The sequence below is a fragment of the Agelaius tricolor genome, unplaced genomic scaffold (genome assembly GCF_023055355.1).
Source record: "Agelaius tricolor isolate 1412-34295 unplaced genomic scaffold, bAgeTri1.0.p SCAF_12, whole genome shotgun sequence".
Taxonomy (NCBI): domain Eukaryota; kingdom Metazoa; phylum Chordata; class Aves; order Passeriformes; family Icteridae; genus Agelaius; species Agelaius tricolor.
In genome coordinates this window covers 21,906,073-21,933,308 of record NW_027269272.1, presented here as the reverse complement: position 1 = coordinate 21,933,308, position 27,236 = coordinate 21,906,073, and the positions used below count along the sequence as shown (strand labels likewise).

Genomic DNA, 27,236 nt, shown 5'->3' with positions numbered 1-27,236 from the left:
CAGTTTACTTAATTAATATTATTAATTATTATAATATTTACATCACAAATGGATTCAGGCACAAGCATATGTGCACACACTCTTCTGCTTATTAGTATAGTAATTAATTGGGAGTTGAGGGATGCTGGAGAACTTGTCTCTCTGTGGCTGTGGGGATTTGATATCCAAAAGCATCAGTTCATTGGTGTGGGTTTAAACTCCTGCAAGCCCTCTTGTGCAAAGCAGACTGAAAAAAGCCTCATTTACATCTGCCTTGGCAGCCCTGAGAGCAGCACTTGGGGAAGCACCAGCTTCTCCCCAGTCAGAGGGAGTCACTAGGGAATTCCATCTCTCCTGTGGGATGTGTGCTCCCTCCTGCTGTTACCATGTAAGTGGAAATTTGGAGGAGGAATAATGCAAAGTTTTCTAACATTAATAATTAATGTGTAAAATGTAGAGTCATTGTTTTTGTTAGTAATTGGTTTCTGGGCTCTATAAAGTCTTCTCTAAGTGAGGAACACACTGGGTATGAAATCAAATCTAAAAAGGGCATAGACCAGCTGACAAATCAAGCTCAAGTACAGCTATTCCATTGTGTTTATATATTTTTAATTAATTAAGTAATTTATTTATTTATATGTGTAGATGGATAGATATAGATCAGGTTTTGGCAAATGCAACTCAGACCAGACTTTGAAGTTGGACACTGAATTGATTGGAACAAATACTGTATTTGGAACTGCTGTATGCTCAGTTCTAGAGGATTAATGAGGACAGTGCAATCTGTGCTGCCCAAACTGTTCCATATGAACACACCTTGGGAAGGAGGTGATGGGCAGTGGGTCAGCATCAGCACTGTGCTCCTGGTGGGGACAAGCACCACTGCTCTTTTCCTGCTGGCACAGCACAAGGAAAAGCAGTGCAGAGCTCTGTCAGCCTCTGCAGCCTGTGTGCCACAGTAAATATCCACCAACATTCCCATTCCAATGGAAAAATAAAGCCTCCCTGACTTAGGAAAGAACTTGTTGGCAGCTGTAAATTTGGTTTCATGACTGAGCTGTGTCACAGCAACTCAACAGATCTTGCAGCCTGAGGCTAATCAAAGCCCCCTTTTTCCCAGTTACCTTATAACTGAGCAAGTTAAAATAACTTCCTATTCCTGTCAGGGGTGACCCAGGGCTCCTAAAACGAGGGGGATCTCTTGCTCTGCTTCACCCTTGGCTGTGTCTGCTGCTGCCAAGCTCAGACTATTAGTCTGTCTTCTCTAATGAGACGCTTCAGAGGAAGGAGAAGAACACAAAGCAGCTGCTAGCATGAAATAACTCCGCAAGAGCTGCTTCCTGACCCTGGTGAGCAGAGCTGGCTCTGAGCTATCCGGCAGAAAATCTTGTGGATCTGGAAGAACTACTGCTTCTGCATCATCTGACCTGCATCCATCTTTCAGCAAAAGTAAAATCCTCTGTGCTGTGCCCCACTACAGCTGCTGGCAGTACCTGGAGGTCAGAGCCATGGGACAATGCTGGAGGCAAACTCTTGTTTCATGGTATTCCATAGTAGCTAATAATGAGGAAAAACAATACTGTAAACAAACCAGCATCCATGGCAACACAGCCATTCACTCTTGAACTTTTCAAAACAGGAATAATTAATTTAACCTTTTTGGTTTTGTTTTTTGCTTTTTTGGGTTTTTTTGGGGGGTTTTTTATATGATAAAAGCTTACATAGACAGATGTGGGTGTGTTCTGGCAATTAGTAATCAGCTGAGTCAGAGTTCTTCAAGGGAGTTTGTAAAGGATCTACGTCTTTTACATTTAAGTTCTTGTTTCCAGAGTGCAATCTGAATTGCTCAGCACAGCAGCTTTGGCTTTAGGGGGCTGTATCAAACAGATCCATACAATTGTTTCTAAGGAAATGCTTTTCCTATTGCCTTTGACAGTTAAAAATGAGGCAGTGGAGTGTTCATTTGCTGGATTACCTGAGTGTGGAAGTCATTCAAGTCTGATCTGGTGACATTTTCCCCAGGGAGGGTGTTTCCTGTCTCTTGATATGGTCCCTACAACTAGAGCTGCTCAATGCATTTGTGTTGTTTTTGAGTAACAAATGAGCACAAAGATCAACCAGTTCATGCTGGGAATAGGAAGTGAATAAGTACTGATGGGTCATAGCCTACTTCCCAAAACTGCATCCTCCTTTCCAAGTTTTTAGGTGGGCTCCTTGGCTGCAAACCAGATAGAAAAATGAAAGGGAAGGTTTCTTTGAAAATGCTCCACTTCTGTGGCATTTTATCAGGAAAATAAGGGTAACAAGGCTCTTCAAATGAGGGTTTTTTTCCAAGAGACCTGTATTTGGGGTTCATGATGTGGATTCACACTTCCAAATGCACTAATATCTCAATAACTCATAGTGCTAGCAAAGCTAATGGCAATACTGCAGGCGCCTGAGACTAATTTGAGGACTCCATTTTATTGTTTTGGGGGTAAAAGATCCTCAACCCTGGGTAAAGAGTTATGGAAATACACGGATTAAATCTGGGCTCAAGATTTGAATCTTGCTCTGCACTTCACTGACCTGAATAAGGTAAAAGACAGTGTGATCAAGTTCATCACTTGGCTCAAAGAGCTTGCACAGTTCCTTACAGCCTTTATCATCCAGGCCTCCTTATCTTGCTCCATCTGCTCCATTCCAGTGATATTTTTACCATGCATTCACTGTACAGTTTTTCCAGTCTGGCTGCCTGATCCTTTGGTTTCCTAACAATGCAACTGCAATGGAAGTGGTGCATGAGCAAAGGCTGCCACTGAAGTGGGATTTTTTCCAGCTCCCAGAATAACTCCCAAATTTGACCAATCCTCTCACCTTGGAGCTGTTTTTAACGAGTCAAGCTGGGAGGTTTTTTTCTATAAGGTTCTGTTAACCTAGAAATGGCTCCAGCTCTGCTTTGAAGTTAACACTTCATTAAGATTAATTGGGGAAGTTCACACCTCTGCTGGGAGTTTGTCTAGCAGACTGTGAGACAGGAGCCGGCTGATTTACACGCCGATGCCTGGCTTTGTAGCTGTAAAAGGGAGGGCAGTCACTGGCTCCAAGAACAGTGCAAGAACTGAAAAATGACCCCGCTTCCACAGCCGGGCTCCTCCTGCTCCTGAACTCACCGCAGGGAATGGATGCTGATCACAGCTGCCTTGAACTTGCAGTACAGTTTCAGGTGCCAACCTCGGGACACCAATGGCAGAGGATAAATAATTAAACCTTACATTACTGGTGGTGGATAAACCAAGAGGTAAAGTTTTCCATTTGTCTGCTGCTGCCTGGTATGAGCTGGGGATTATTCAGCAGGAGGAGGAGAAGGGAAATGGGGCTGGCTCCTGCTGACACAGGGGCCAAGTCCAGGGCTCTGTGTCCATGGAGAGGTCTCCAGGAGGATGTGGGGTAGGAGAGCTCTGTGAATGTCCCTTCCCTTTGTGTCAGGCCACATGATGGGAAGAAAGAACCCTGAAACATGTCAGATCCATCAGAACCAGGAAAGCTGACATCCTTTTAGCTTCTTGGATTTGGCTGAGTTAGGTTTAGAAGTGGACTCAGTGATCTTTGAACCATTTATGCTGGAAAAGATCTTTATGAGTCTGTGGCAGTGCAGGGAGGCGAGCTGCCAGCTCTGCTATGGAGGCAGTGGCCACAGCAGCAAGGTGCACACGTTGTTTTGTTTCCTCAGCTCTGTCTTCTTTCTCCTTGTGAGAATTCTCTTGGATAATCATCACAATGTAAATCATCCATGGTTGTTCCAGGTCACATGGTCACTTCTTGATGATTTCTAGGAGACAAAGTTGGGCTGATCCCAAGTGAAATAGCTTTAAGCAAATGGATGCTTCATCTATATGTTATCTCATCTGCAGGGAGTTCACAGAATCAGAGAATTGGAAGGGACCCACAAGGATCATCAAGTCCAACTCCTGGCCCTGCACATCACCATCCCCAAAGGTCACACCATGTGCCCAAGATCATTGTCCAAACACTTCTTGAGCAGACAGCTGTGACCAGTAATGTCTTAAAATCAGATCCCTCTGTTAAAGCAGCACAGTGTTAAGGATGTTGAGGAAAGCTGTGATGGAACCTTTTTCCCTTGCCAAAGTATGGATGACCAGTACATCAGAGCTATGGCAGTGTTACTTGTGGCACAGTAAAGGAGTCAGGTCTTGCAATCTATCAAGGTCCATGTTTAGAACAGTTTGTGCCCTTAGTCAGGGCACAGCCTGAGCCCTTAACCTTCATCCTGAAGATCAGATGAGCTGCAATGTCCTGTACAACGCAGCTGGAGTGAGCTCTCCCATTGAGCAGCTTTTGCCTTCTGCAGTTCTGACTCCCCAGAAGATGTGCTCAGTGTTTTAAGGGGTTCTGCTGGGCTGTGATAGGACAAAATAAACAATGGTGTGTAGAGTTTGCACAACAGCTCTGTACGTGCTGCTTTGTGCCAGATAATCCTGTGGCCTGAAGCCTGGAGAAACCTCCCTTGTAGCTCAGTCAGCTTCTTTGATACAGCTTTTATCTTACCCTTTGCTGTGTTTATTGCTGGCAGAAAACAAGAGTAAATGTATAGATAAACTTCAGACTCTTATCATCTTGGCTAGAAGGGTAATCCTGGCTCCATTCATGTAAACAGCTAAATTCCTTCTGATTTCATTTGTAGCAGGGTTTCATCTCTTTGAGTGCGTTTTTCTCCCTCTATTTGCAGTCCTTGAAGCAATCACAGACTGCTGTCTACCACCTGCATTCCACCAGGCACTGGGATTGCTGCTGAAGGCTCAGCACCAGGGGAAAGACCCTCCTTGGAAACTTCCAGATCTTTAGACAGTTCTGGGACAGGGAGTGAAGTGGGAATTCATGGATCAGGGGCTGAAAACCCATCAGGTACTGGAGGGAACAGCTGGGGGAAAGGGGCAAGGCTGCAAACTCCCCCTCTGGTGCAGCTGCTGAGATAGGCTCCATTCCCTGCACTGCCAGCAGAGCACAAAAGGCTAAAATCTAATATTAGAGAGACATCATGGGCATTACATCTTGAGGTTTTAGTCTTTTAATGTTGTTTCTATGGTACCAGTACCTGGAATCTTCAGAAAAATAAAATAAAATTTAATGATAACAACCAGAGAGCCACTGCCCTACTTCTATATATAGAAGCCCTCTGCTGTAATATCATGATTTCAAATCTAATAAGGGTATTTCGAGTTCCATGAAATGTTTTTTGCTGTCTGTGGCTCATACAGGTGGAAAAATAACATGAACATTCATAATTGAGTTTCTGAAATAAATATTCTACTTCACTGGACAAAGTAAAGTACTGCTTTACAGATGAAGGTTCAGATATTGGCTGTCCTAGAACTTCAGATCTCCTGTTTGTTATAGGTCAGATATAGATCTGACCTATATATTTATATATTTACCGTACAAATCACCCTAGCATTGACCTAACCAACCATGATCCAGTCCAGTGGAATCTGGGCTAATATAAGTCTCTGTAAGTTGGTCATAGGAGTCCAGAAGCACTGGAAACCACTCAGTTTTATCTGTATCTCCATCACTTGGAAATTGAAATGCAGCTTATTTTAGAAACAAGTTAGCCAAGTGCTGCTGCAGGACAGTGGTTAAGATAAACAAAAAGTAATGTCTGATGTGAAATATCATTGGAAATGGATGTTCAGCTGCCCAAGTTTGAGTTCATGAGAGACATCTGGCTCTTGAAAATCTTCAGTCATAACTGCTTGAAGGTGAACCTGTGGGATTCACTAGCCCAGACTGAGCAAATCTAATGGAAAGGACTTTCCTGACCTGGAGAAGACTTGGTGATTAAGGAAGAAGTGTCCTGTGCTACACATTCCATCAGAAAGACAGCACTTGCCCAAACATAATACCCCATGTAGCATAACAGGAGAACATCTTGGGTTCAGACTGTGGTGAGAAGAGTCTCCAGGGTTACTTAGAGGAGTTCCTCCCAGGGCAACAACAGATGCATTTCTCCTTAACTTCTTGAAAAGTCTCTTTCTGTGCCTTCTGACCAGTGGGCAGCAACACATTTCACTCTAAAAAATTCTTTCCATTTATGAGGCTGCAGCAGAACTCAGAAATACTGCAGACAAGTTAACTGCTCTTGAAGATCAGACAGGAGAGAAAAGAATTCCCTAACTGACATGATAGGTTGTCCCAACAGAGGCTTTATTCTGAAATAGTTTCATCTTTCCAAATATAAAAATGTAAAACAGTGGTGAAGGAGGCTAGGGTTTCTTTTTTGGCTCAGCCAGCTAACCTGGAAAGGTATATCTGTGCAGCCAGTCAGGAAAGTAGCAAAAATTCCTGGTTGTAGCTCTTGGAAATCATTGCAGAAGCAAAGCCAGGTTATTTGTTATCATCAGAAACAGTCTGGAAAGAGCACGTTAAGATGTGGCTTTGATTTATTCTAGGACCTAGGGTTCAAGTTCAAATCCAAACCAGGATTAAAAAAGACTAGAGTATTCAGCAGGAGATTTTGGCTTCAAATGATAGAAACAGTGAGGGATCTTGCTGGCTTTGGTGATAGGTCAGGTTTTTAAATTACCTTGATTTTTGCACACCTCCTCTTCCAGATAATTGAAACCACATTGTGTTACATGTATGCAGCATGAATTTCCATTGGTAACATGTCTTTATCTTGAGACATTACTTCTTTTTTCTCCTGTAACTGAGACAAAGAACCTCCTTTTCTCTATCCCTGTCATCTTCCAGCTCCTGTTGAACAATCTGGGCCTAATTTGAATTCCAGTGATGAGGAATAACCTGATATTTTGCTTACCTTCGTGAATGAAAGGTTAATTCTGTACATCCCAGATTTATACTGCATGCTAGTTTAAGGGCATTTTACCGCACAGCTGGTGAGGGATTTTCACAAATACAAGAGAGGACTGTATGTTATTTTACTTTTCCTTTCAACTCGCTTTTTTTTTCATAAAGTTCCCAGCTGACTGCACACTCTTGAATGCAGCAATCTGTTTAATCTAGTTTTAGCCTTCCTTTTCCTGTTTTGCTGTTTACTTTTCTTCCCATGCCAGTAGCGATTGAGGCAATACTGTGGGTCCATTATTTGTTTCAGGCATCTTGGAATATATGTGTTGGCTTTGCTCTGTGTGTGCATGCATGAGAGAAAGGGAATAAGCATACATGTGCCCAATTAGTTAGTACACTTAAATTAATGAAGAGCAATCTATGAATCTGCTTTTTTCTGAGAATTTGGAAATGCTGGGATCTTTTGCCATGTAACTTTCAAAAACTTCAAAAACAGCTGTAAGGTCACAGTCTAATACTCCCTTCTGTATACTCATGTCTTTTCTGAAAATATTTCCCAACTTAATCTTCAGTGTGTGGAACAGGAGGGCAGAGGGGGAATGGCAGTGTTTACGACCAAAGTGCAAAGATGAGGAAGAAAATTAAATCCCCAAGAAAGGGAATCTTTTGATCTCTGCTTCATTTTCCTCATTACCAAGTTAACAGTACCAGCAGTTATGGTTTAACTAAACACTGAGTTTATGGACCCATGTCTCTGTCTACAGATAAGGGAAGGTCAAGAGGAACTAAGCTAATGCTGTCTTTGCTTTTGCACATTTTCCTTGAATTGGGACACCCAAACAAGTCAGTGGGAGTCTAAACACCACCAATGATTTGGGTGTGTTGCTTCTTGTAGTAGGTAAAATGCAATCCAAGATGATTACACTGGATAGGCACAGTCCTGAGAAGAAAGGGTCTCAGTAATATCACAGGTGAAGAGGCCTCTAGGGTCCATGAAACTTGAAAGAAAATACCACAGTAAAATGAACAGCAGCAAAATTAACCCAGCCAGAAGAGTTTGGAAGGAAGTGTTAAAAATCCAGGCTTTATGTCCTTTTTTTTTTTTTCTCTTTGGTTCTTGAATTGTGAGAAACCCTCAGGGGTCAGAAAAGCTGCAAATGAGAGAAGGGAGGTGTATGGAGGATGTCTCTGCTCTCTAGGAAATCTCCTCTGTCAAACCACCCTCTGGAGCAGTGAAAAAAACTCATTTCCAGCAATGTTTCTGCCTCTCATTCCACAAAATAAAACCAAAGGAGAGACTCAGTTTCACCCCATCTCTTTACCTTCAAAACTAACCTTACTGACTCCTGCCCACCAAAGGATTTTCTTGTCACATTGGTAAACACATCCTTCGTTTGAGAACTCAAAGAGATCACATCCTCTTCATCACTGTCCTGGCTTCACTCCTGTTTGTCTGCTCCAAACACCAGTAGAGGTGGTGAACTGAGCCTGCACAGTGTGTCTGTCTGGCAGCCCCAAGGGAGCCTTGAATGGTCCTTCCAAAACACTGACCTGTCACAATTCATCCTCCAGCTGGGATGGCTGATGTCCTCAGAAAACCCATGTGCACCAGAAAGGAGTTTAGGTGTGCAATGAAGACGTCAAAGAAAATCCACAGATCCAAAAGAAGAAATAAAATATGAACTAGTCTGCCACTAGCACCAATACCTTCTGAGGAAAATAAAAACCTTTTTTCTTTCTGTGCTTTCTTCCAATGTACAGAAAAATTACATAGCCAGACTCTACCCTCCTGAAACTACTGAAACACATAAACAATAACCTGGGATTGGACATTAAGGAAAACATGTATTAGGGCAATTCCCAGAGGGAAATAGCACCCACATGTGTGTGCATTGGAGAAATAAGGTATGTCCCTTTTTCCTGGTATCATTTATGACTTTAGGTCTGAGTACACAGCTAATTCTGAAGTAGTTCCAAAAACAAAAGGCAAGAAAAGAATAATGGTTCCTGAGAAGCCAGTATGCTGGCTCTGGCTGATGCTGGCTGCAAACATGTCTGGGTGAGCTGAATCTGGAGTTTAAGCACAAGCAGATCATTTCAGACTGTCCTGCAGCTAAGTAACATTTCACCCTGGGGAAGTCTCCCTTCCAAACCCTTCCACTGTTCCACACAGGCTTCCTTTCGTTGTCGTCTGTTCTCAGTGGGTTTTCTTCATCTTCACTCTTTCTGAAGATTTTGGGATATTCAGAGAAGCTGCTGTATTAATTTTTTCAGATGTTTTGAGTTCTGAAAGTCTTCACATGCAGAGGATTTATTCTGATAAGGTATTAATTACAGCTTTACTTGAAGAAAGAGAACTGTTCACAAAGTGAAGGGTGCTTAGCTCCTTCTTAGACACTAACATGAGCAATTCTGAATGGAGATCTGTTCAGGTGTTCTGGACATTTGCATGTCAGCGTGCAGAAAAAGCAAGCAAATGCAAATGAATGTTCCTGAAACAGCAGTGGAAAGAAAATATTTTTTTACATACCCTAAAAAGACCTTGTTATAAGGATCATGATAGCAAGAGCCCAATAGCAAGAGACAGCAGTGCTAAACTTCCAGAGCAGGAGATGAGAACTGGCTGGCTGACAGCAGTGGAACTGGGATTCACTCAGACTTCACTGAGATCCTTAGCTCAGTGTTTTATTAAGCATCCAGAAGTGCTTAAGCCCTAGAAAACTCCTTTAGGTGTAATTTGGGCTGCATAACTCTGAATGCAGGAAGCCTTCCTGAACCCCAGTGTGTGGTTTGTGCACTTGTGCATGTGAGTGCAGGCATGTGCTCATCAGGGAAGCAAAAAGGAGGAACTGAGGCAGCAGACACATGACTCAGGGTGTGTGGAGATTGGTAATGTAACCCTGGTATTGCAGCGAGTGTGGATCTTCATTCTGCAGCACCTGGGCTTCCTCCCAACAGAAAATGCTGCAGGCTACACTTATGCTTAGCAGTTAATTATCTGTGGGAGCAGGTAAGGGATTAGTGACCAGGTAGAGTTTCACACCTGTCAATGGGGTGAACACTGTAGCTGCTCAGAAATATTAGGCAAGAGAGGAAATAATGGAGCTTTTCCTATGCTAAACCACAAGCCCCTTCCACATGACCTGAAGGGGAATTGTCTCCTGTTGGTGGAATTTGGTATGTGACGTGCCTGGATGAGATCTGGTTCCAAGTCATGTTGCTGCATGTGCCTGGCAGTAATGCTGGCTTAATAAGTATCTGTCCTCCTCTTACACCCATGCCTACCTCTGTGCTGCAGCCCACACCCCTGCCTTTGGTGCTGTTGGAAATCAGCCATGGAGATACCTGGTTTGAACAGCAAAAATAAACCCAAACCATTTAGGAATGGTGGCTCACAGCCAGATCAATATCTTGACCTGATTGGCAGCACTGATGCAACCCCAGGAGGGCCAGCAGGACCCAGAGGGGCAGAGCACAGAGGTACCAGCCAGCAGTGAGGGGCAGCAATAGCTCAAGCCTAAATTCCTGCCAAAAACTTTGCATCTTGACCCTGGAGCTGGAGCCACAGTTTGGGGAGCAAAGCTCAGCCTAATCCAGTCTCTGTTCTGAGCTATGCAGGGATAGCACAGGTTTAACCCAGCTTTTACCTTTGCCTTTGAATTAAGAAGCGTGAATTTAGGTTTGCACCCTACACCCAAAGAAATCTTATAGAGCAGCTTGTTTCTGCCAAGGTAATTAATCAGGAGATGGCAAAAGATCACTTTGTTTCATCCCAGATTTCAAACCCCATTTGTCTACTGTTCCCTGGCCTGTCAAGGTTTTCCCACATGCTGTGTGTTCTGGACATCATATGGTCTCTTACTTTTAGCTGTAGGTGATTGCAATACAGCCCCTTCAAGGAAATCCCACTTATACTGTCTGTTAGTATTCAAAAGCAATCAGATGTTAATAGGCTTATACAAAAGTTTACCTAAATTTTTTTCTGCTCTCACTTGCTTAGATTTTGTTCTAATAACCTGTGTTCCAAGTGAAAAGACACCTGCTCACTGGATTGACCTATCACAAAACCAAAAAAAAAGGGTCTTTTTTCACATTCTTGGCAATATCTTTTGGCTATTGAATATGTAGCACTTGTATCAGCTCACTTTAACTGTGTTTCCTCCTTTCCCTGATTAACACATCTAAGTTTAAGTGTTGGTTGCATAATTTACAGATTGCAAGAGTTTACTCTTTTTAGATTCAGCAAAGGGTATTTAAAGTACTCAGGTGTCATTTTTTTGTTTCTAAGATGGAGTCACAAAGTCAACTGATGAATGGAACTGAGCAGTTTCCAGGGTCAAGTTCGAGCTTGTAAAAGATGAGTTACTAAAACTTAAAAATTCTCTGAAGCTCCAATCTTTCCCTAACAAGAATAGAATCGTAGCTCTTTTTCTCTCTTTCCACATGCAGCATTATGCAAGAAATGCAGAGTAAGATATGGGCATCTCTTGAGCATTTGTTGAAATTAGCATTCTGGTCATTGCTGGATGTTCTTTGTGCCAGACAGAACTATGCTTTTTCCAAATAACTCCATCCTGGCCCCTGATACTGCATGTGCTTACTTGATTATTCTGAATACTTCAGAGTACTTTTATAGCTCTCTCATAATGATCTGCCAAGTCTGTTTTGAATATGTTAATCTCAGGATTAAGTTAAATATAAATACATGCCCCCAGCACTCTGAAGGATTGATGCATTTTCAGTTTAATCTCTGAGGATTTTAGTACCATTCAGAAGAAATGTTCAATATCAATTCAGCATTGCTTCCAAGTAGGTGCACACTTTCATGAGGAATTTATATGAATCCCATTATAGATATGCTAGGAACCCTATTTTATAGTTACAGAAGAACCAAAACACCAAAGGATGAAGGGAGTGGTGTGACAACAGAATACATTTATTTTTTGGACAGGACAGGATTAAAAAGTGCTGCCATATGAGATCAAGTATTTACATGGTCTAAACTCTCTGCCAGCTCCAGTTAAAAATTCTGATGGATTAACCCTGAACAGCCAAGCTGTATGCCAGATCAGTGCCTCACTTCCACCCCAGCTATACCTTGAACCCCAGAGCAGATGTGGGGTGAGCACAGAGGTGACACAAACTGCACCATGCACTCTGACAAGTTCAACAGATGTGCCTGCTCCAGGAGAAATGTGCTGAGAACAAATTTGGAGCTACACAGATGCAGGTTTTTTTTGCTCATGTAACCATGGCCTTACAACTGGCACTGAGAAGAGTTGAGGTCTGGTCAGGGAGACCAGGGCTCCTTGGGCATCTGTGCCCTTTCCCATCCTCATCCCGGCAAGCAGAGCTGAGAGAGACCAGGGAAGTTACAAAAACCATGGACAGACTGTGAGACCCTGAGGATATCTGTGAATTTGGGACAGTAAAACAGCGTTGGTAGTGGACCCAGTGAACAGCAAATGGATTGCTGAAGGCATTCCAAGGGTCTGCAGCCCAGGTGTTGCAGCGCTGCCTGGCTGCACCAAGGACCAGAGCTGGGCTGGGGTCAGGGATGCTGCTGTGCCCTGCTCCAATGGAGACTGGCTGTGGGCACTGGGAATCAGCTCTGAAAACCTTACACAGTTCAGCTCAAGGAAACAGAACTGCAGGCTCTGTGATGAGGAGCTGGTGAAGAGTGTGACCTTGCTCCTTATTTTGTGACTCATTTTTAAAGCTGAAGTAGTGTGGGGGGAGAGGAATAAGAAACATCCGAAATATGTGCATGTGAACTTTGTCAATCCTTCTAAAATGTCTATTATATTTCTCTTTATTGTATATGGAATAAGATTTATATTACAACTGGCATTTTTATGTCACCTTTCCTTCGTAACAGCTTTCTTTCAGAAATCACAAAGCATATTTACAAATGCCCATTAATTAAGCCTCACATAATCATTGTGTGGGTAATGGAAATTATTCTATTCGCTTTCCCATCCCTTCTAGATTTGTTTAAATCACATGAATCTTCAAGAATTAAGAAAAACAGCAACAGAAACCTATGAAGAATCCACTGTTTGGGTTTTTTTCTCTTCCTTCCCTCCCCCCCTTATTTTAACAGGCTACAATCATTCCTCCATCCCTGTATCAGCTCTGTGGTCAGCTTTCAAGTGAGATTTAAGTCCATGTTTGACTTCTCAGCTGTGGAATGACTCAGGACTGATTCAGACACCACTTCACATCCCTGTGTATCACAGCTGTGATCTGCTGGGGTGCACACAGGAAGGCAGGAGCTGACACAGCCTGTATTACTTTCCTTGTTGCAGTTGCTCCTCCCTTAATAAAAAAATAATTCCAGGTTTTGTTGATTTTTAGGGCATGTTGCTAGATCTTAACTTTGCTATTTAAAAAAAAGGTTTAAATTGTATAGAATTTAGGTGTGATAATGTATGTGACAGGGCATGATGGAGAGGGTAAGCCTGGCTATTTATTGTAGATAAAAAAGTAATAGAATTGTAAAATATGTATTATTTTTTAAATCATTCTAGCCTGAGGCAGGGTTAGCTGAAGAGGTTTTTCCAAGGCCGTACAAAAACGTTTCTATTCCAGACTCAGTAATGTATCTATTTCATGATGATAAACAATCTCAGGCATCACCTTTGAAGTCTGGAAAAGTTAGCAGCTTGGTAAATAATTTTCAAAACGTGACTGCTTTTCAAAGTAGCACTTGATGTATTTCCATGCAGCTTTGGGGAAGCTCTTGGAAAAGTCATTGATGGAAAGGAATCTGATGTGAAACTCTTAAATTGTTCAGTGGGTTTGTTTTTCTTTTTTCAGATAATAAACTTGAAATTGGTGATATTTTTTTCATAGGGACCTTACACCTGGTATAAAGATTCTTGGTTTATTGAAGATATATAGAGCTTTTGAAGAACCTGTCTCACCTCCATGATGTTTTGGAAGAGGATTTGTACATGGGCATGACTGGGCATCTCCATCCAAAAGCACTGAGCCTTCTGCTTCCACACTGGCAGCCAGGCACTTGGAGATGCTCCCTGATGGCTAGACAGGAAAAATGGCATTGTTATGTTTATTTTTGCTGCTTTTATGACTAAAAACACACTTAGCAGAATTCTGAAAGGAGGAGGAAACCACAAGTGCACGCAATGTGGCCAAGGCTCCCCTGGATAAGAAGTGTTGGGAGCAAGGCTGGGCTGGCTCTTCCCTGTCCTCTCACTGGGATTTATGGTCATCCCATCATCCAGAGGCTGGAACTGCCAGCACCAGAGGGGCTTATGACTCTTGTTGTTTTAAAGTTATTTGTGCATTCACTGTAGGCATTATGAAATTGCTGTGGGTTTTTTTATCTCTGAAGAGCCAGACTTCTGAGCCACTGGCGTAGATTCCTAATCACAGGCACAGAAACTCCTGAACTTTAACTGGAAATGTTATCTGGGCAGTCTTCTTTTGAGTTACTTTGGGGAAAAATCAGTAATTGTGATTGTTTAAAAAGCTTATATTGAATGCTTTGCTATTGCAGAGCAGAAGCTGCTGAGTCACTGGTAACAGTTTAATTCCAAAGTTGGCAGCATTTCTCATGGATTGCCCTGTACACAAAAATCTCCATACTGCATATGTGTGTAGTTAACAGTAAATAAGGCTGTTGGACTTTAAAAGATACATTGTTGTGTCTAGAATATAAGTGTTTTGGTATGGCCTAGCAAAAACCTCTCAAGCTCTGAAAAGAAGAAAAATCCTTCAAGTTGCACCTTGACTGATTTAAAATGAAGACGAATTTTTGACAAAACATCATTTGTAGAATGCAGTATGAAGATTCCTAGTGTGTGGCAAAATGCTTTCATGATACCTCTAGAGAAATCAAAATAAAGAGCAGAAACTACTTAGGAATTCACTAGAAACCTTGGTAGGAGTTAGGAACAAAGCCCCCATGTCTGGTGCTTCCACTTGGCAAGAAAAATAAATGTTTACTTATTAAGGCATCTATTTCTAAGCTGTTCAGGTGTGGCTGCCCTTTACAGGAAAGCGGGTGCATGACTGGCAACGGAAAAGAAAAAATTAACTGGAAAAATAAATACTGTGAAGAGGAAGGAGATACAGCACAGAGGAAAACTGCAGTGATAGAAAAGGGCAATTGATCAGCAGAAGTTTGCTGGTATGTGCAGAAATGACAACATCTGATTTATTCTTTTTTTAGAGGGAGAAGAAGCTATTAGCATATTTCAAGTCTTTCCTGCTTGTATTTTCTCCCCCTCTTCTTTCTTTGTAGTTGTGGGTTTTGTTGTTGGGTTTTTTTTCCAGTGACAAGAAGATAAACTGCTGGTTGTAAAGACTGCTGCAGGGGAAACACTGGGGGTATAACCACCTAATTATGAATTTCCTGAATGTGCAACATGACCAGGAGCAACTGGACAGGATTAGTGCTGTATGTTTCGTCTCCAGCTGTTTCATGAATGCCAATCTCCAAACTCTTCCAAGAAGAACATTTTTTTTTTCTTCCATGGCCCTACTTTTGGCATTAACAATGCCAGCAATACTGCTTTGTTTTCTTTAGAGCCTGAACTGAAACAAGAGCTTTCAACAAAACAAACCCCAAGCAAACCTAACGAGCCAAAGAGCTGCACAGTGTTAAGGAGATTTAGCTGAAATATTTGCAAAATATCAAAAGGAACATCCTTCTTGTTGGCAAAACTGGAACTAACACTGCAGAGATGCATGATTACGAGACAATAAATGAGAGTATTTTCTTCTGGTGCAGTGGTCAGAAGTTATTGTTTTGAATAAGCACCACTGGTGTGTAATCTTCACAGCGAGCTTCTTGAATTGGTGAAGTGCCAACCCCTCTTTGGAAGCTCTTAGCAGACAGGAACTTATTTAAACTTATAAAACCAACGTAGACGAAAAAATGTAAAAAATGCCCTGTGTAAGGCCTCAGCTTGCAAACAGACAAATTGTCAAGACAATGGTGCTTCTCATGGAAGAGAGGGCAGCAGGAACCTTTTCTTTCCATAATGCCTTTGTAAAGATTAAGAAACAGCTTACAGAATAATATCCCTGACTAACAATAACTTCTGGGGTGTCAGAAATCATGTCTTTACAGTAATGGCATGGGTCTCTGGAGAGCCTCTTCTAGCTGCTGGTGAAGTTCTCTACTCTTTTGTGACTTCTAGCAGAGTTTGACTGGATATATTTGTTGCTTAGTAGTATCTGTATTTATTGATTAGTAAAATCTCTGTGAGATTCAAAGGCCAAATTAAAGACTCCATTAAATGTAATAAAATGATGTCCAATAAGTAATTGGTTTTATCACACTGATATGCAGTGCAAAGTTACCATGCACTGCACTAACAGAAGAGGCAGAGAAATTTTATTTCAGAATCATACAGAGGTTACTGCTCTGATCTTTTCTGAACAATAATATTTTTGGGGCTTAATTTCTTCACATGTTATTGAGCATGAGAAATCCTGACCTGTGTTATCCTAAAAAGGGAAAATTCTGCTAATTAATACCATGAGTACAAACTCGGTCAGTTCATGAATGCAAACCTGTGAATATATGCTGAGTGAATAACTGGCATTCATTTCCTCCAAATAGAGAGGTACAGACAGAAATCCTGGTTCATTCTAATGTTTACATGCCCTACTTATTCAGAAAGACTGTCCTGCAGAATTTTGGATTCCCTGCAGTAAAAGTGACCATTATAAACTACATACATTTACCCAGATTTTTTCTTGCATGTGCCAGTCTCCACAGGCTCTATATTGAAAATAAAGCATTGTAAGGATTGAAGGAAATTATCGTGTTTTAATCTGTACAATCTAATTTGCCTTTAGCTTTCCTTTTTTATTGGGTCACATAAAAGAGTGAGAAAAAACTACCATGACCAGATTGTACTGTGTGATTTTGAGTACTCAATTGTTTAAGTTGCTTTATTCATTTGTGAGACATACTGACAGGAGAGCATTTTAAAACAAGAACAGATATGGCCTTCTGTTTATTTTGTGAGAGCAGTAAATTATGTCACCACAAGGAGGGGGAGGGAGGAGAGGTGAGACATCATTTTGTTCTGGGTGTTTTGGTGAGGAGATCTTCCACGTGGCTCTGAGCATCCTGCCAGTCCCACCTCTCAAGTGGCAGGGTGAGGTCCAAGTAAGGGATGCTTCAGGACCATGTTCTCAGCCTGAGGGGTCACCAAAGACAATTTAGCTGAGTACTTCTGTCTTCCTACAAGTTGCTGCTGGCAAAAAAAAAAATAAAAGGAAAAAAAAGAAAGAAGTGTGAACCTAGAGCTGTTGCTATGGATGAATGTAACCTGTTAGGACACTGAGTCCTGAGTCCTCACCCCACAGCTGCTCAGAGGTGTGATAATGCACATGGAGAGAAAACTTCTGCAGCCACAGTCCATCCAGGGTTTGGGTGGAACCATCCACCCTTCTGTGCTGCTGCTATGCAGGGTTAAAACTGACTGAGGGCAGTATATCCCAGGTAAAAACCAACACAGTATTCTGCAAATAAATCAATCAAAGCATGCTCTGTATGCTGTCAAACAGCACCAATGCCCAGATCTCTGCCTGCCTGCCCTCCAGAATTCAGAACATGCTGCCTGTGGGAATAGTCACAGTTTAACTCAAATCCCATCAGAAATGTGAGGGGAAGTATCCTGAGAGAATAAAGACTGTCTTCACAGCCTTGGCAATGATGTCTGACCTCCAAGGCCACATCCCAATTGTACAGAGACATGGGCCCCTCTCTGGGTTTTGCCACAGAATAGGAGGGAATGGCTGATGGACATGATGGCAGAATACAGGATTTGGAACTGGTTTGGATCCAGCCTCCCTCAATGGTGCCAAAATTGTTACTGTGTGATGGCTAAACAATTCCAGCCTGAAAGGAGTTGGGGGTTCTGTCTGCTCCTGCTGCATCTGCAGCTTCAGAGTGATTGTCATGGGGACAAGAATCCAACAGAAAAACCAAAGGATAGAGCTCAGCCCCTTCATCCTCCTCTGCAACAGCACACGAGGGAAGAGAGATGGAAAAGATGCACTATTGCCACTTGCCTCCTGAATAAACAGAAAGATCTCACTGTGATAAAAGATAAATATGTGTGTTACTGAAAAAAAAAAACCACCAGACTCATCAAAACAGAAAAATCAGATCATAACTTTGGTCTGTATTTATTTGGATGATAGTTTAGGTCAGTAATTTTCTCCAGTGTGACTTGTCTGTCCCTGCTGTGTCATCACTTAACCTAATCCTTTTCCTTTTTCAGTGGCAAGAGACATTTCCTCTTGGTCTGATTAATGCTCTTCCTAGATGAGCTGGCTCAGGGAGTAAGCTGTTAAAGAAATAGTTTTATCTGTTATTTATGCAGGAACTCTCTGATGGAAAGCAATCTTTGCTTCACTCTCCCCTGTCCTGTTTCTGTTCCAGAGGCATGCCCAGGCTCCACTGAATAACTTTATTGTTGCTGTTATCCATCTGCTCTTCCAGTTCATCAGGGCTGTGGGGATGAACAGAAGGAGCTCCAAGGAGAAGGCAACATTTGCTCCAGGTCTGGGCTGACCTTGCTCCAGTTTTTGTGAGTCTGCCCTTCTGCAGTTTCAGGTGAGACTGGAAATGTCCCCATGCCTGAGGATCCTGTTCTGAGTTTCCAGATATGGACCAGACTTTTAGATAGATAGAAAAGCTATAAATCAGCCCTACAGCCCTTCCATTTCTTTTCTCTTCCTTATTTCTCTTCATTTTGCTTTCTCCAGGTTTATTTACTCTTCAGCTTAAATTTTATCTTTTTTTTCATCACTTTCCAACTTGTGTCAGTGATTTTTTTTCTCTTCTAAACCAATCCCTTCTCTCTCTCTTTTTTTTTTTTTGTTTCCCCCAAAACTGTCTACGAGACCAAGTAAAGTCTTTAAAACCCCAGTGAATAATTAATCTCATCTGGTCTGTAACTCTATCCAGCACCATCAAAAAGTTTGCATGTTTTGGGTCAATAATAAAACAAAACATTTTTCTACTTTTAGATTTTATGCATTACAAAAGTTTTTGCAATTAACAATGAACAATACTTAGTGCTGGCTGACCATTCCACATTGAAAAATCTTTCCCATGGGAAAATTGCCTATTTGTTATTTTCATAGGAATTATCTATTTCAGATAACTTTATTTTCATTTTTCTGGGTTTTAGTCATGTACAAAAAAGACCTAAACCCAGCCTATTTGGCCATGATGCTTTTACTCAGCCTTGATGCCAAACTGATTTTTCTTTAGTGTGTGTTTCAGCAAGAAGCAGAACATCAAGGAGTCATATGGGAGAAATGTTTGTGTTGATATTTTAATGGAAGCTGAAGGAAATACACCTGGGCTGCCTCAGACTCCAGAGGGTTTTCCAGTTTTTGAAAGGAAGCCTGTCTCTGGTGGATAAAGTGGATCAATCATTGATAAAAGTTGTTGGGAGAAGTAACAGTGAAGAATACAGTGATGGAGAGAAGCAGGGCACAGGACGTGTGGGTGATGAGCTCCTGCAGAGGAAGGTTGGCTTCCCCAAGGACCACGGCTAAATCAAAAGACCCTTCATAGCACGGCTGTGATCTGTGGTGGGGGTAAGGCCAAGTCCTATTCTAAGCTTTTCCTGTAACCAGATTAAAGCTCCAGTCAGGATTCCCTATGGCTTGGATGCAGTGCTGAGAGGTGAATGACCACCACAGCCCCTCCTCTCTTCCACAGCCAGGGGATAAATTCCTCTTCTTTAGGGCTGCACAATTTAATAAGTCGGAGCATTTCTTTAGCCCTGAAAACATTGCTTAGAGCTTTCCCTCCTTGCTCCCAGCTGATGGAAATGTAGGAATGACCACACTGATGGGAGCACAGGCCTTGGCATTGCAGCAACCCGCAGCAGGCACCAAGGGGAGGACATGGATGGGGACATGCACTGACCCCAGCCTGGAACTGCTTGGGCAAAGGGCTGCCCTGTCAGAAATGGCATTTTGGTAACAACTTTCCAACATCTATTACAACCACACAGCCCTGCTAGGGCTGGGTGGACAGGGGAGGCTCCGTGGGTGATGTGCGATCTAAGGGTGATATTTGGCAGTAAGTTAAGGGTCTACAAAACATATCTTATGAGGAACAGTTGGAGGAGAGCTTGTTTAATATGGTGAAGAAGAGGATCAGGTGAGAGCTCATCCCTTTCTACAAGTCCCTGAAAGGAGATTGTAGCCAGATGCTCTTTTCTCCTGCACCTGCAGTGAGAGGAAAACAGCCTAAAGCTGAGAGAGGGGAGATTCAAATTAGACATTAGAAACAAAAGTTTTAGTTTTAGGGTGGCCTGACACTGAAATGAGGGGAGGTGGAGTCACTACTCCTGAAGGTGTTAAAGAGGCGTCTGGAGCTGCCGCTGGGCGATGCTGTTTAGGGGTTATAGCGGTGCTGCTGGTTGGGCGGCTGGACTGGCTCATCTTCAACCTTCACGATTCTCTAACTCTATTATTCCGCGATTCTAAGGAACGACGAGCGGATCGCGGCGGGCGGACGAGGCGGAACGGGAACCGGAGCGGCTCGGGCCGAAGGGGCCGGGCGCCGTGCCCGCCCGGTGCCCGCCCCTCACGGAGCGCCCGCCCCGGCGGCGCGGGGCGGAGCGGCAGCGGGGCTGGCCGGCGTCCCACGCCCGCCTCGGCCGCCTTTTCGGCGGGAGCCGCTACTCCAGAGTGCGCGGTAGCGTGGGCCGGCCGGGGCCCCATGTGGTGCCGACATCACTGACATGGCGGAATCCCCGCCGAGCCCTCCCGGCACTCGCTCCAGCTAACCGGGACTCGCCGCCCCGCACCGCCCTCCCGCAGGTAAGGACGCGGCGGCGCTGCGGGCAGACGGGTGCCGGGCGGGGAGCCCCGCGGCTCCGCTGCGCTCCGAGCGCCGGGCAACCGCGTCCCCCGCCCCGCGGCTCTTCTCCGGGTCCCGGCTCTTTTGTTCGGCGGCGGGACGCGGCCGCACTCGGTGGAAAGTTTCTCTGCCCGCTCCGCCGGCTCCGTCCGCCGCGGGGAGCGCCCGGCGGGCGGGCGGGAGCGGCCGCGCTCGGGGCTGGCGGCGGGACGGGCGCTCCAGCACCGCCCGGCTGTCCCTGGGGGCGGCCGGCCCGGCCGCTGTCATCGCCACCGCCCTCCCCGCCCGCTGCGGCTCCCGGAGGAGAAGTGCGGGAGCGGTCGGTGCCGGCGGGGGCCGCGGGCACCGCGGGTGTGTGCGGGGCGCCTGCCCGCGGCACCCCCCGAGCCGCGCCCCGCTCCGCAGCCTCCTGCCCGGCCGGGGCTGCGGGCAGGTGGAGGAACCGGGGGCTCCTCCGCCTCCAGAACGTCGGGATCCAGAGGGCATGTTGGAGAAAAAGCTGGGAGAAAGGCGCGACCGTCTGCTCTTGGCCCCGTCCTCCCCGCCGGGCTCCTGGCAGAGGCGGCTTGGGGAAGGAAAGCCCTGGAAACTTTTTATTTTTGCTTGCCAGACACCTTTTTAACATGGCATGCGACCAGCAGACGGAGTAAAAAAGAACAACCCTTTTTAAAAGCTTAACCTCTCTTAGGTTAAGACCACAGCTGCATCCCCCCCTTCCCGGTTCTCAGAAATGTTCTATTTAAATAAGGTTTTGGCGGAGGTAGTGCGGCTTGGAGTTAAATGTAACGAACCATTTATCCCATCTATATTTGTAGAATAGAAGGCGCGGGGCAAGCTTGCCTCTCTCCATATTAGTAATTTTGTATTTCATTTGCATTTCTTTGTGTCCTTTGAGTGTATAAAAGTACTGGCCTTAAAGGGGCAGTTGCCCCATCTCGGGGTGGGGGGGGACCTGAGATATAGGGAGACTAGAGTTCCTTGTTGGTGTTTTTTATTTTGGATTTTTTTGTTTGCCATTCAGACCCCGTGCTGGGTCTGTGAGAACAGGATTCCCATATCCCAGTTACCTGTGCCCTAACCACAGCTGCTGTATCCCTTAACCGCTTACCCTGCAGAACACACAGTGCGTTCCTGAAAGGTGCCAAACCAGTCTGACTCGAGTTTAACAATGTGCTAGGTAATGGCATTTCAAACTTCCACAGATTTTTTAAGCGTAGAACACTCTTTCTCAACCTTTTTCTTTTGCAGCAGCAGAGCTTGCTTAAAAGAGTTTGGGAGTGCCAGGCCTGGCAGTGCCTGTCCTGGTCTGGGTCTGCGCTTTGTTCTGATGGGGAGCGGCTGGTCTGGACACGGATGACACAATGTGTGCTTGGCTGGGAATCCAGATCAAGGCATGGCTTCCATGAACCTCAGGAATGGCCAAGGGCTGCCTCCTGAGTGGAAGCATCTTGCTCCTCTTGCCCCGTTCACCTACGGCCCGTGTGTCTTTCTCAGCAGTCGCTGCCGGTGCTACCATAAGAAAATGATTCTTGGCCGAATTCCCGGGGTCATTTCGGGTCTCGCACAGAAGCGGTCTGTTAGTGCTTTTCTCTTAATCTTCAGCACTTCTGTGGTTCCCTCTCGTTAATTTCAAAGCTGTTGTGATTTGTGGTTGTATTGGGACCCTGCTGTGGCAGAAACGTCTGCTGCCCCAGAAGTATCATGTATTGTTCTTCGGTATCTTTTAGCTACTTCATGCTTACAATGTAGTTCAGAGATGAGTCTGTGTGGAAGGTGATATATTTTACTTATTTTTTTTCTTTTTCAAAATTTTGTGCCTTTGGGACTCATCTGGTTTGGGTTTGAGGTCGCTGCTGGGACAGCAATGAGAGGGTTTTTTCATACTGTTAGCCTATAGTTGGCCAAAGGATAAGAAATGAAGGTAGCTAGCAGCCAAAATAAGCTGATATTTTGCTATAGCCAAGAAGCTCAGAGCTGTAACTCCATACTGCAAGTATTTTATCTTTAGTCTCAGAAAAGTTTGTAACTTCCAATCTGAAATGTGTTTATCCTGGCACTTTTTTTCCTACGTGTCATATTCAGGGAACTAAAAGAAGTTTTCTCCATCATACCTGTTTCTTAGCAGAGAATTTGGGGTTTTTTCCTCCTCACTTTATAGTTTTCTTTATATCCTCTGAGAAAGAGAAGCAGTTAAGAGCAGTCAAACTTCTTCAGTTCATAAATCTGTTCAAGAAAATATGTACAGATCATGCAGCAAACTTCTGCATGTGTGTGGTTGTATTCATGAACTTTCTAATAAGTATAATTGACTTTTTCCCTCAAAAACGTAGGTTGTCAGAACCAACGTTTACAGTATGAATAAATGTTTGTAGTGTGAGGATAAATGCCTACTAAGTACATGTAATTAAATACAAGGCCCAGAGCCTGAAAACACCTGAATCAAACAAATTACTCTCCACAGTGCTTTTTTTCTGCACTGGAGTCTGCCACTTCCCTCCAAAGAAAAGACATGGGGGGAGATGGAGTGATCTCTTTGGAGCACTTGGGGTGGCAGTTTGGGACATGCTGGGACAGCATCCTGTCAGTCCCTGAGGATGTTGGGTTTAAAGTCTGGAAATAATGTCACTGGAATTGTTTTGAGCAACATGCCACAAGTTATCGAAATTCCATTTGTTTGCAGTAGCCTTTGGTGTACAGCAAATAAAATAAATAGCAGAAGAAGCCAGCAGAGCCCTGTGTAAATCTCAGCTGTGCAAAATACTGGCGAGACAAAGTTTCTCAAGCGTTGCCCCGAGGATTTGTGCCTCAGTGATTGTCTCTGCACTGCTGAGTGGTGGAGGATCCTTTGGAAACAGCAGTATCAAAACCCGTGTTGTTTACGGCCAAGGTTTAGTGTCCCTGTGTGATCTGTCCCTGGAGATGGAAGGTATGTGGGAAGAGGGAAGTTCTTCAAACAAGGCAGTGGAAATAGGAGCCGCTGGATACACAGCGGTGAAAAGCCATCTACAGGCAGGAATGCTGGTATGTCAGCGAGCAGATAACTCCAAACAGCTTCCAGTGGGGACGTGGTGGTTGGCGTTTTTATCAGTTTATTCTAAGCACCTCTTTGCAAAATTAAAGTTGGAAGCCTGCTGGCTGTTGGATTCCAGACAGCCAGGAAAAAAAAAAAAAGCACAAACTAATTAAATGTGATTTATTGTGGAATTTGCACCAGTGTTGGAGAGATGAGTTGCCTTTCAGAAATGCTGCTGTGGATGTTAAATCTGTGCTTTGCTCTGGATGAAAAATGACGGTGCTGTTGAGCAAGTACACAAGAAAAACGTCGTCTGTGTTAAAGTCTGTTCTCGAGCAGGAATATTCCCTGGAGGTCCCAGGTAGTGCAGCTTGGAGCAAATGTTTGTGGTGCTTTTAATTGGGAAAAGGATGGGTTTCCTTGAGCTTAGAGGTTAAAATGCAGGACTTCTCCAGTGATATGCTTTCTGCATTTCATCTGAGGAATCCTTTGTTTACAAGTAAATTGTAGTGTTTGTTAGCAGATAACAGACAGAAAGCCAACAGCAAAAGAAACACTCTCTATTTGTTTTTCTAATGGTGACAGTTTATAATGGTGATATACTGAAAATTGCTGTGTGGATGCTCTGTTTAGTAAACTGCAGCTATGTATGGTGTTAGTTTTGTAATATGAAGCAATAAACAATTCCTAAGTAATGAAATACATATTTTATAATTTCTTTTTTTGAGAGGACGAAACTATAGCTAATACTAATATGTGGCATTTGCTTGTTCTGGCATCTGCTCCTCATTCTATAAGATACTCAGTGCAATGACAAGATGGATTCAGGAGAGGAGTTTCTGCTGTTGTTTTTGTTGATCTTGTTATTTTTTGGATTTAGAATAACTGAGAGCAAACACTTGAATTCTCTGGAGATGAAGGTGATAAGCCTGTCTGGTTTTTCTGTGTTGAGTTAGTGTATTGCAATTCTGTGGAAGCAATGCAAATTCCTTAAAACATGCTTTACATCCTGGTCTCTTATCATTGCCTTATACATAGTTATGGACTTCTCTATTATTAGGTCCTTGCAAAGGACTCTAATAATAGAATGTGTGTATACATGTATTTAAACATCTACTTCATGCTTCCAGGAATGCTTCATATGGAATTCTTTGGAAAGAGAGGAAGAAATTCCTTTCAAGAGGCTAATAAAAACTTCAATAAACAACAATTTTACATGACCCTTGCCACCCTCAGAGATGCCTGAGATGTTGTGGACAGATTTCCCCATGCTTTTAATCTGAACTAGCAAAACCAGTCTGCTCTTAGTTTGTAGGTTCTCTGGGCCTTTGTGCAGCTGTGTCAATTTTACATGGTTGCTCCCCATTTTCCATCACCCACTAACAAAAAGCCAGTGTTTATAACCTATATCCCCATGTTCTCTTTTGCCCCCAATATTTATTCACAATTCTTTAGTCAAACCCAGAACTGTAGTGAAGTAAGATGGAGTGATTATTTTGGACCTTGATAGCAGAAGCAGCGTGGGAGTAGAGAGTTGTCCTGATTTGTTTCAGGATGGCCTTACCATTTTCCTTTAGTGTATGGTTAGTTAGCTGAAAGAATTCATTCCACTTTGTAACTTGTCTTTGCTGTAGAAGTATGTCCCTATTCATTGACAATTCAGGTAACATAAGTGACCTTATGCTTGCAGACACTTGAACTGATCTGGGTCTGTTACTCAGTGCTACGTATTGCTCTGCTCCTCATTTATTTATTGATGTGGAATAATGCAGCAGAGAAAAAAGGATGAAAGCATTTGTGGATAATGAGAGCACTGGGTAGGTTTCCTTCTGGTCAGCCTGTGTTTTTTGTGGACTCATGAGATGTCAACTCACAGAAGGGAAAAAATTGCCTTCAGTGTCTTGTTACTAGCAAATGTGTGGCAACCAGAAGCATCACTTCATTAGAATGAATTAACAGAGCAGAAGAGACCCAGTGAGAACTGCAGAGCTTGTGGAATGTTTTGGGGTCTGTAATGCCTGAATAGTGCGTGGGTTTTTTTTTTTTTTCTTTGTCTATAGGTACTGATGGAAATGGTGAATTTGAAAAGCAAGGACACAGCTTTGGCCTGACTGACTCCATGAAGGGTGTTACTTTACTGGGGGACTCAGTATTTTGTCTTTCATATGATGTTAAAGTATCAGGAATAATGGCTTATGTTGAAGTGGAAAAAGTTCCTCCTTTTGTGACAAGTCAAATTGGAATATACCATGTACCTGATCCTTCTAGGTATATTTGAACTGGATGCAGATTTGGGACCTAGTTGAATACATGCTTGTGTGTTCTTCTGTTCTTGTAGCAGATGGTAACTGGTGTTTGACTTTGAGGGGTGTGTTTGGCTTGAACAGTTGTGATGTTGGTCTTGTTTTCACCAGTTCTTACTTCACTTTGCTTAGAACACACTCATGTACTGTTCTTTTGTACTACTCTAAAGTTCTGAGGAAATGATTTTATAGTCTTGTTAGGAGATATATTTTTTTATTAACAGTATTAAAAATTGAAAAAAAGGGGTCGAAAATAAGCTGCATATTTCCCTCAAAACATGTTAGTGATCCTCTGTTATACAGTCCTATATTATTATACAGTCCTCTGTTGAACTGTGGCTACCTTGGGAGGCTTGACTTTTAAGGTGAAGAATTTGCTCCTATTTGGTTGCATTGTCTGAAGGATGGCAACACGTTTCTTGAAGGCTGATTTCCACTGAGTCATCCCCTGAGCAGGGCAGAGGGATGTTCAGCTGCTATCACATCTTCTGCTTTGGCAGGTTAACTAGGAAATTTGTTCTCAAAGCCTGCCTTGGGGAGGGGAGAGCAAAAAGTCTTTATTTTCGAATGCTGGCAAGTGTTAGGAGCTGTGGCAGCTCAAAGAAAAGCAAATGAAAGAAAACAACCATTTCTTACTCTGGATTTTTATGGAATTGGCTTCTGCTTTAGTGAGGATTTGTTTTTTTTTTTTGGTTTTTTTTTATTCCAAGGTCTGCTTTTCTCTGTGTCCCACTTGCCCATCCTTTCTTTAACATACTTATTTATTAGCCACCTGTGATTCTTGATACTACAGTAGGGTTTTCCTTCTGTTATCTCTCAGTATGATTTGTATTCTGTTGGTTGCAAAGCTTTTAAAGGTGATCCTTAGCCATGCAGTGAGGTTTCTTCTGCTCTTGTGCTCCAGGCTGGAGGCTTGGGGTGCAGCATTTGGTCACAGGAGCAGTGTTCCTCTTGAGCAACCCCTCTGACAATCCCCGAGTCTGGGGAACTGGGCAGCCAGAGACACAATACTTAATTTGGCACAGTGTTAGCTCTTAGCTGGCTTTTCTTGAATGCTTCAGATGTGGGTGAGGGAGGGGCAGCAGATCTGTGTTTGTGGTGGAACACTGCATTCCCTTCTGTCCTCTTTCCTTTGAGTTTGTGCGCTGGCTGTGACGTGCGGCCTTTGCGTGACTGGAAGCGCAGGCGTGTGGACGTGGGGAATGTGTCCATCCGCGTGTGCCCTGGGGTGTGCCCAGCCCTGCAGCCCAGGTGGCCG

At 43.5% G+C, this 27,236-nt stretch overlaps 1 protein-coding gene across 1 annotated transcript in view; it reads left to right on the top strand.

Annotated features, from left to right (window-relative positions):
* The first annotated feature begins 20,276 nt into the window (after positions 1-20,276).
* The window catches only part of FNDC3B (fibronectin type III domain containing 3B), a 186,073-nt gene continuing 179,113 nt past the window's right edge, over positions 20,277-27,236 (top strand). The window contains exon 1 of the mRNA XM_071438067.1: positions 20,277-20,622. The gene's annotated coding sequence lies outside the window, so the exon portion shown is untranslated. The remainder of the gene's footprint in view (positions 20,623-27,236) is intronic.